We start from the raw sequence: 9,499 nt of genomic DNA on the forward strand, positions 1-9,499 counted from the left end.
CTGGTCGGATTCGACACAGTCGGATCGGAGTCGAGATAAGGTCCGAGTGGGATAGACCCAACTATGAGACGCAGTGATATGTCATATGTGAGTCTCTAGTAGAACATACGTTCTATGTCCTAAGACCTGAGTTGATGCATGTACTCGGGATGGTGACAGGCTTGCTTTGGGCCTACCAAACGCTACTCCGTGACTGGGTAGTTACAAAGGTAGGTTTCGGGTTTGTCCAGTCCCATGCTGCGAGACATGGTCGAGCAAGATGGGATTTGCCCCTTCGATCGGGAGAGATATACTCTAGGCCCCTCGTGTGATCCGATCATGATAATCATGGCCATGTGACAAGGATTATGAGATAATCCAGTTTGTGGTCGGTATCATTTGAACAAGAAAGAGGTCGGGCTAGCACAAGGATGACAGTCTCGCCTTGAGCCTGACAACATATATCGTGAGGCAAAGGGAACAGAAGTGTGACACATTGTAGAGGTTCACCTAATCAGCTTCATAGTCTGCTTGGTGGTCGGCATGCCTTGCTAGAGGCCGCTACCAACCGTGCAGGTCGGAGGTGATCCGAACTGTGACCAAGCCGACTTGAACCTAATGGGTCGCGTGCTTAAGGGAAGGAACCTACGAGGTCGGTTCGGAGGACACTGGTTGGATGTGATCCGAGCTGGACTTGGAACGCGACCGAGTAGACTTTGGGCTTTAGGATCCGTGCAAGGCCTATAAATAGTGGAGGTATGGCACACTTATTTGATTGATCGCTTCGGCGCTGTTGTTAGGGCTTTGCATGTGTTGCAACTAGCCACCTCCACTCGCCGCTGGTTGTGTGATCGGACCTAGCAGTCCGCCGCACAACATTCCTCCTCCACGTGCGAATACCGTTAGAGGCGGTGCACTTGGGCTGCTCCGGCTAACCTGTTCGCGGGATCTGATCGGCTACGTGGGAGATCGGCAAGTAGGAGACAACTACGGGAATGCAAGGCGACTCCGGGAACGCGCTGCCTCAACTTTACCTCCGCTGCACGGCACAGTGCTTATAGTGGTAACGATCTGCGATCCATCTCCCGTAGCATGTTCCGGGTTGTTCTGCGCATAGGAAAATTTTAATTTGCAGTCGACGCACCCTACTGTAGTACCCAATAGTGGGACCGCCGTGTGCGTAGCACCTTGTATTTCTTACACGATCACTCAAACCGGTAGAATGCGATTCTATGCGTAACTTTGTTTTGCAGGTTTGATGTGAATAGTATGGCTCATGTGTATGTGATGCATGTGTGTAAATTATACATGGCCTGCGTGTCATGTTTGTCAGCCGGCAGGAGCCAAAGTGTTGTTGTTATAATGTATAACGACCGGCATGTCGACTTGTGACTCTATGTAAAATTCATTACTAGTTGTAGTAGTTGGATAATAGAGATCAGGTTGGTGGCTTGGCATCCCGGCGTGACAAACAAGATGAAGTTCCTAGATGGTCATCGGAGTCGGAGCCGACCAAGAAGAACATCCATGAAGGAGCCATACTATTTCACAATATGTGTCTATTTCTGATTGTTATGCTTCTTTGTTTCTATGCATGTTAGAATAGTAGAAAGATCCCTCATGAATATCAAGCGAATTGCCATCCACGATGTTGCACCTTCGCACGTCAAGTACATCTAGTAGTGGGCTCATAAAATTGGGGTGCTGCTGGGTGTCCTTGAACTGAAGGGTTCATGTCGGACACGGACATGCACTGCATCAGGTTAACTTGACAAGGCTATCAAAACGGTTTTGGGCCTTGTGGCAAATAAGGTTGGGAGCCGGGGTATAATATACCTACCCGACAGACAGGAGTCGTATAGAGATACGACATGCAAGGAGTTGCTTACGGGATAGGTATGTTGGCTAGCAGTGATGCTAAAGCTCACTAGTCGCATGCGCTAGTCGGATCCTGAATCATTGAGAGTTTGCGGAGGGATGCTGACTTCAGTGGGAGTATTTCTGTTTAGGCTTGAATTACTCTACATAAACACATTGCTTAGTGATTGCATATTTTTCTGTTGTAGATCAATGGCACCACCTACTCAACCCAACTTTGCATTGAAATCAATTTTGGAAAAGGATAAACTGAATGGAACAAACTTTACCACCTGGTGTAGAAATTTGAGAATTGTTCTCAAGAATGATAAAAGGAACATGTTCTAGAGGATCCACTTCCAGAGGAACCTGCCGATAATGCTAATGCCACAACCAACAATGCCTACCAAAAACTCGTTGATGAATCAAACGAGATCAACTGCCTCATGCTGGCTTGTATGGAGCCTGATTTGCAGCAGCATTTCAAAGATGTTGGGGCTTTCGATATGATCGAGAGTCTCAAGAGCATGTTTCAGGTGCAGGCTAGGACCGAAAGGTTCAACGTCTGGCGATCCTTGATGGATTGTAACCTGAAGGAAGGTGATCCACTGATCCCACATGTGATCAAGATGATCGGATATGTGCAACCTTTGGATCAGTTGGGCTTCCCGCTCTTGGATGAGCTGGCTACATATGCAGTTCTGGGTTCGCTTCCGCCTAGCTATGGGACGTTCATCTCAAACTATCATATGCATGGCATGGATAAGAAGCTCAGTGGATTGCATGGGATGCTCAAGGTGGCAGAGCAGGATATTAAGAAAGGCACGCATCAAGTGTTGATGGTGCAGAAATCGGCTAAGTTCAAGAAGAGTTGGTCCAAGAAAAAGGCTAAGGCAAAGGGCACGGAGACGGTAACCTCCGCCGCTACGCTGAAGTCTGGACCGGACTCGAAGACCGTTTGCTATCACTGCAAGGAGACCGGTCACTGGAAGAGGAACTGTAGCAAGTGGCTTGCAGAGCATGGCAAGAAGGCCGGAAATGCTTCTTCGGGCAAAGGTACACTTGCATATGTTATAGACATTTACCTTGCTGACATACCTAGTAGCTCTTGGGTATTTGATACCGGATCGGTTGTTCATATTTGCAACTCGATGCAGAGGCTGGTAAGAACTAGGCGTCTGGCACAAGGGAAGATTGACATCAGGGTCGGCAACAAAGCAAGAGTTGCTGCGTTGGAGGTCGGCACGATGCAGCTCCAGTTTCCTTCTGGATTTATTTTGGAATTGAATAATTGTTATTACATTCCTGCACTTTGTCGGAACATTATTTCTGCCTCATGTTTGAGGAGTCAGGGTTATGAATTCAATTTAAAGGACAATGGTTGTTCGTTTTATTGGAATGGTATGTCCATGGCTATGCACCCATTGTTGATGGGTTATTTATATTGAATCTGAAACAGGAACCGGTCTATAACGTGAATGCCAAGAGGCATAAGCCTAATGAGATAAATCTGACATACTTCTGGCATTGCCGGCTTGGACACATTAGTCTAAAATGCATGAAGAAGCTCCATGATAATGGGCTCCTAACTTCGTCCAACTTTGGGTCGTTCGAGACATGTGAATCATGCTTGCCTGGCAAGATGACTAAGTCTCCTTTCGCAAAGAGTTCCGAGAGGGCATCTAAGTTGTTGGAGATTATACACAGTTATGTGTGTGGTCCAATGAGCACAACCGCTAGAGGTGGCTATCAGTACTTCGTGACTTTTACTGACGACTTAAGTAGATATGGATATATCTATTTGATGAGGCACAAGTCGGAAACTTTTGAAAAGTTCAAAGAGTTTCAGGACGAGGTCGATAATCAGCTCGGCAAGACTATAAAACTTCTGTGATCAGATCGTGGAGGTGAGTACATGAGCCAGGAGTTTGATGATCATCTGAAAAAGCCGAGGTATAGTACCTCAGCTCACACCTCCGGGTATGCCACAGAGAAACGGCCTGTCAGAATAGAGGAATATGACCTTGTTGGACATGGTCCGGTCAATGATGAGCAAATCGGATTTACCCTTGTCATTCTGAGGATACGCTCTAGAAACTGCAGCTTTCACACTTAACAGGGTACCATCAAAATCCGTAGACAAGACACCACATGAGATGTGGACCGAGAAGAGTCCCAGTTTGTATTTTCTAAAGATTTGGGCTTGTGAAGCATTTGTCAAACAACTTATGTCAGACAAGCTTACACCCAAGTTAGATAAATGCATATTCGTGGGATATCCGAGAGAAACCTTGGGATATAGCTTCTACAACCGCGAAGAGAACAAAGTGTTTGTTGCTCGGAACGGGGTTTTCCTTGAGAAAGAGTTTCTCAGTCGGGAGGCTAGTGGGAGGACGGTCTGACTCGAAGAAATTCGAGGACCACTCGGGGACGGCTCGGCTAGTGATGAGATCATACCGGAGTCAGTTGGGGAACCCATAGTGGAAGCGCCACCGGAACCACGGAAGTTGGAAATATTGCGCAGAGTGCGTGATGTATTGTTGCTAGAAAGCGACGAGTCGGCCACATATGCAGAAGCGATGGTGAGCCCAGATTCTGAGGCATGGCTGGAGGCCATGAGATCAGAGTTAAAGTCCATGGATGAGAATCAAGTCTGGGACTTGGTTGATCCGCCACATGGCGTAACAACCATTGGTTGCAAATGGGTCTTTAAGAAGAAAACCGATGTGGATGGAAATGTTCAGATCCACAAAGCTCGGCTTGTCGCCAAGGGTTATGGACACGTTCAAGGAATTGACTACGATGAGACTTACTCGCCGGTAGCGATGCTGAAGTCGGTGAGGATCGTACTAGCTATAGTTGCATATTTTGATTACGAGATATGGCGGATGGATGTCAAGATGGCTTTCCTTCATGGAGATTTAACCGAGAACGTGTATATGATACAACCCGACGGTTTTGTCAATCTGACTAGCGCTAGTAAGGTATGCAAGCTCAAGAGATCCATTTATGGGTTGAGGCAAGCATCTCGGAGCTGGAATACTCGTTTTGATGAGTCCGTCACTGGTCTCGGTTTCATCAAAAGCGAAGAGGACGCTTGTTTATACAAGAAGTTAAGTGGGAGCTTGATAGTGTTTTTGATCTTGTATGTGGATGACATATTGTTGATCGGGAACGATGTTTCGATGCTAAACTCGGTCAACGAGTCATTGAATGACAAGTTTTCAATGAAGGACCTTGGTGAGGCAGTGTATATTTTAGGCATTAAGATCTATAGAGATAGATCGAGGAGGCTGCTCGGCTTAAGCCAGAGCACGTACATAGATAAAGTGTTGAAGCGGTTCAACATGAGTGAGGTGAAGAAAGGGTTCTTGCCACTCTCACATGGTATAAGGCTAAGCGAGACTCAGAGTCCTTCGACATCTAATGAGCGAAGCAGGATGAGTAGGATTCCGTATGCCTTGGCAATCGAATCCATCATGTATGCCATGATATGTACACAGCCTGATGTTGCTTTTACAATTAGCCTAACAAGTAGATACCAGGCCAACCATGTGAGAGTCACTGGGTAGCGGTAAAGACTATTTTAAAGTACCTGAAAAGGACTAAAGAGATGTTCCTAGTTTATGGAGGTGAGGAAGAGCTCGTCGTAAGGGGTTACACCGATGCTAGTTTCCAAAATGACAGAGATGATTGTGGATCACAATCCGGATTCGTGTACGTCATGAACGGAGGAGCAGTGAGCTGGATGAGTTCCAAGCAAGATACAGTGGCCGATTCTACCATAGAAGCTGAATACATTGCGGCTTGTGAAGATGCAAAGGAAGGTGTTTGGATCCAGAACTTTCTGGATGATCTTGGTATTTTTCCAGCCTCGGTAAAACTTTTGAACCTTTATTGTGACAATTCTGGTGCCATCGCACAAGCCAAGGAGCCGAGGAATCACCACAAGGTCAGACATATAGATTGGAAATATCACATGATACAAAAGATCGTGAAGAATGGTGATGTTGACTTATGCAAAATTCACACGGATGCAAATGTTGCAGATCCGTTGACTAAGCCGCTTCCACAACCCAAGCATGAGTGGCACGTTAGAGCTATGGGCATACGATGTCTATTTGATTGACTCTAGTGCAAGTGGGAGACTGTTGGAGATATGCCCTAGAGGCAATCGTGTATGATGATATTTCCTGTGTGTTTATGAATAAAGATAGTCCTTGGATGTAATCATAGATACTTGTTGGCAAGTATGTGACTTGTCTGTGAGATCTTGTGTTGTATGATACATCCTAAATTGTCCCTAGTCGCAAGTGGCGTGTGGGCACACGTCGGACTAGACTAGCATATGACACGATGGATGGCTCGGTCTCACTAGCCATGGAGCATTGGATGCTAACCGGATAATATGGACTTGGAAGGATCTGGTCGGATTCGACATAGTCGGATCCGAGTCGAGATAAGGTCTGAGTCGGACATACCCAACTATGAGACGCAGCGATATGTCATCTGTGAGTCTCTAGTACAACATGCATTCTATGTCCTAAGACATGAGTTGACGCATGTACTCGGGATGGTGAAAGACTTGCTTTGGGCTGACCAAACCCTACTCCATGACTGGGTAGTTACAAAGGTAGGTTTCAGGTTTGTCCAGTCCCATGCTGCGAGACATGGTCAAGCAAGATGGGATTTGTCCCTCCGATCAGGAGAGATATACTCTGGGCCCCTCGTGTGATCCGATCAGGATAAGCATGGCCATGCGACAAGGATTATGAGATAATCCAGTTTGTGGTCGGTATCACTGGAATGAGAAAGAGGTTGGGCTAGCACAAGGATGTCAGTCTCGCCTTGAGCCCGACAACATATATCGTGATGCAAAGGGAATAAAAGTGTGACACGTTGTACAGGTTCACCTAACCAGCTTCATAGTCTGCTTGGTGGTCGGCACGCCTTGCTAGAGGCCGCTCCCAACCGTGCAGGTCGGAGGTGATCCGAACTGTGACCAAGCCGACTTGAACATAAGAGGTCGCGCACTTAAGGGAAGGAACCTACGAGGTCGGTTCGGAGGACACTTGTAGGATGTGAACCGAGCTGGACTTGGAACACGACCGAGTAGACTTTGGGATTTAGGATCCATGCAAGGCCCAAGTGTTGAGCCCGCGACGGATGCCTATAAATAGTGGAGGTGCGGCACACTTATTTGATTGATCGCTTCGGTGCCGTTGTTAGGGCTTTGCATGTGTTGCAACTAGGCACCTCCACTCGCCGCTGGTTGTGTGATCGGACCTAGCAATCCGCCGCATGACGTTCCTCCTGCACGTGCGGATAACGTTAGAGGTAGTGCACTTGCGCCGCTCCCGCGAACCTATTCGCGGGATCCGATCGGCTACGTGGGATACCGGCAAGGAGGAGACGACTCAGGGAACGTGAGGCGACTCCGGGAACGCGAGGCGACTCCGGGAACGTGCTGCCTCAACTTTACTTCTACTACACGGCACAACGTGTCTAGTGGTAACGATCTGTGATCCATCTCCGGTAGCATGTTCCGGGTTGTTCTGCGCGTAGGAAAATTTTAATTTGCAATCGACGCACCCTACCTTAGAACCCAACACTGCCCTCCCTCCCACCTATATATATGGAGGGGGGCGCCTAGCACACACCAGATAATTGCCTAGCCGTGTGCGGCGCCCCCCTCCACCGTTTACACCCCCAGTCATATTTTCGTAGTGCTTAGGCAAAGCTCTGCGGAGATCACTTCACCATCACCGTCACCACGCCGTCGTGCTGATGGAACTCATCTACTACCTCGACATCTTGCTGGATCAAGAAGGCGTGGGACGTCATCGAGCTGAACATGTGCAGAACGCGGAGGTGCCGTGCGTCCGATACTTGATCGGTTGAAGCGTGAAGAAGTTCGACTACATCAACCGCGTTGTGGAACGCTTCCACTTAGGGTCTACGAGGGTATGTAGACACACTCTCCCCCTCATTGCTATGTATCTCCACGGATAGATCATTGCGTGTGCGTAGAATTTTTTTTGTTTTCCATGCAACGATTCCCAACACAAAGACAATATGAGATAACAGTGATCCATTAGACTTAATGCTTGGTTTCGGTCTAAGGACCTTAATTATGGAGAGGACCACTATGTAGCAACGGCAAAGGAGGACCATAGAATGGAATATAATCCCGTGGGGAGGAGTGCCATAATATTAAGGTGATCCGCCTACCAAACAGACAAATCAAATATTATATCTATGATACAAGGTAACTGAGATTACCGTTGAACTAGAACACTTGATGTATAGCGTGAACTGTATTCTTTCCGTGCCTAACCTCTCCATTGCAGAAAATACAACTCTACTTTTAGTACTATTGATGTTCTTTACTTTCAAATGTTTTTACCATCGTTGCTACAAACTCATCATTCTTATCACTCTGGTTGTGCCTCTTAGGACAATAACAATATTTGCAGAATCATAAGAAGTTACTTCACATAATAGTTGTGACAACTTGTGTGTGACAAAAGCACTCCTATAAATACTCTCCTCCACTCTTTGTTGGGACGATTAACAATTGGAATCTTACGTTAAAGTGCTACACCACCCTGTGTGTCTTGTAGGCTATTAAGCATTTTCTGGTGCCATTGTCGGGGAAGCTAAGCGCAGACTATTTGCTTGGTAACCATTTTGCACTTGTAGTTATTGTGGATGCTTCATGTTGGTGATATGGGCTCTACCCATTCTAGAAGAACTTTTTTGCCAGAATAAATTTCTATTTCCCTCAAGAGCAACAAGCTTCATCAATAGAAAAATACAAAAAAAATCATACTGTTGAGCTTGACACTTTGTTTGCAAAAATGGCTATTACTTAGAAACCAGAGAAATTTGTTTGAGAGCATTGTGCTCAATTCATGGGCTCAAGATCTCCCATAGTCTATTCGATTGACTGTGATCTTATCATGGAAGTTAAACAGCATGCCTTTGCAGGAACTGAGGAGGAGGACCCATAAGCACATCTTATGTTTTTTGATACTTTGTGTGGGACCTTTTCAAATGAAAGATGTGTCTGGGGAATTTTTTTATTGAGACTCTTCAAATTTTATCTCAAGGATGATGCAGAAGTACAGTTTAATCGATTACCATATGCTAGCATAACTAGTTGGAAAATGTATGCAGAGAGGTTTATGGCTAAATTCCTTCCTATCTCTAAAATCACCAAATTGCGAAAAAATCTTACTTCCTTTGTTCAAGGAGTAGAAGAGAGTTTATACAAAGCCTGGGTGAGACATTCTAAAATTTTAAATCTTTGCCCCAACCATGGTTATGCTGAATATGTTATACTCCATATGTTCTATCATGGAATTAACGATGAATCAAAGTCTACTCTTGATCTGAGTGAAGGTGGGAGTTTTATGGCTTTAACTCTTGAAGAAGGAGAAGCACTCATTGAAAGAATTATGACCGCTAAAGAGCAATGGAACATTGCGGAACCAATGAAGCCAACTGGAAAAATTTATCATGTAAAGACATGGAATAATTTGAAAAGGTTACTAAAGAAAAAAGTAAGCATGTTGAACAAATTATTAATGAAAAATTGGATATATTTAGTATCCTATCAGCAGGAAGACGAGCTCGGGGAAACGATGAATAAATTTAAGCT

This window comes from Triticum aestivum, chromosome 7B (assembly GCF_018294505.1).
Source record: "Triticum aestivum cultivar Chinese Spring chromosome 7B, IWGSC CS RefSeq v2.1, whole genome shotgun sequence".
NCBI lineage: Eukaryota > Viridiplantae > Streptophyta > Magnoliopsida > Poales > Poaceae > Triticum > Triticum aestivum.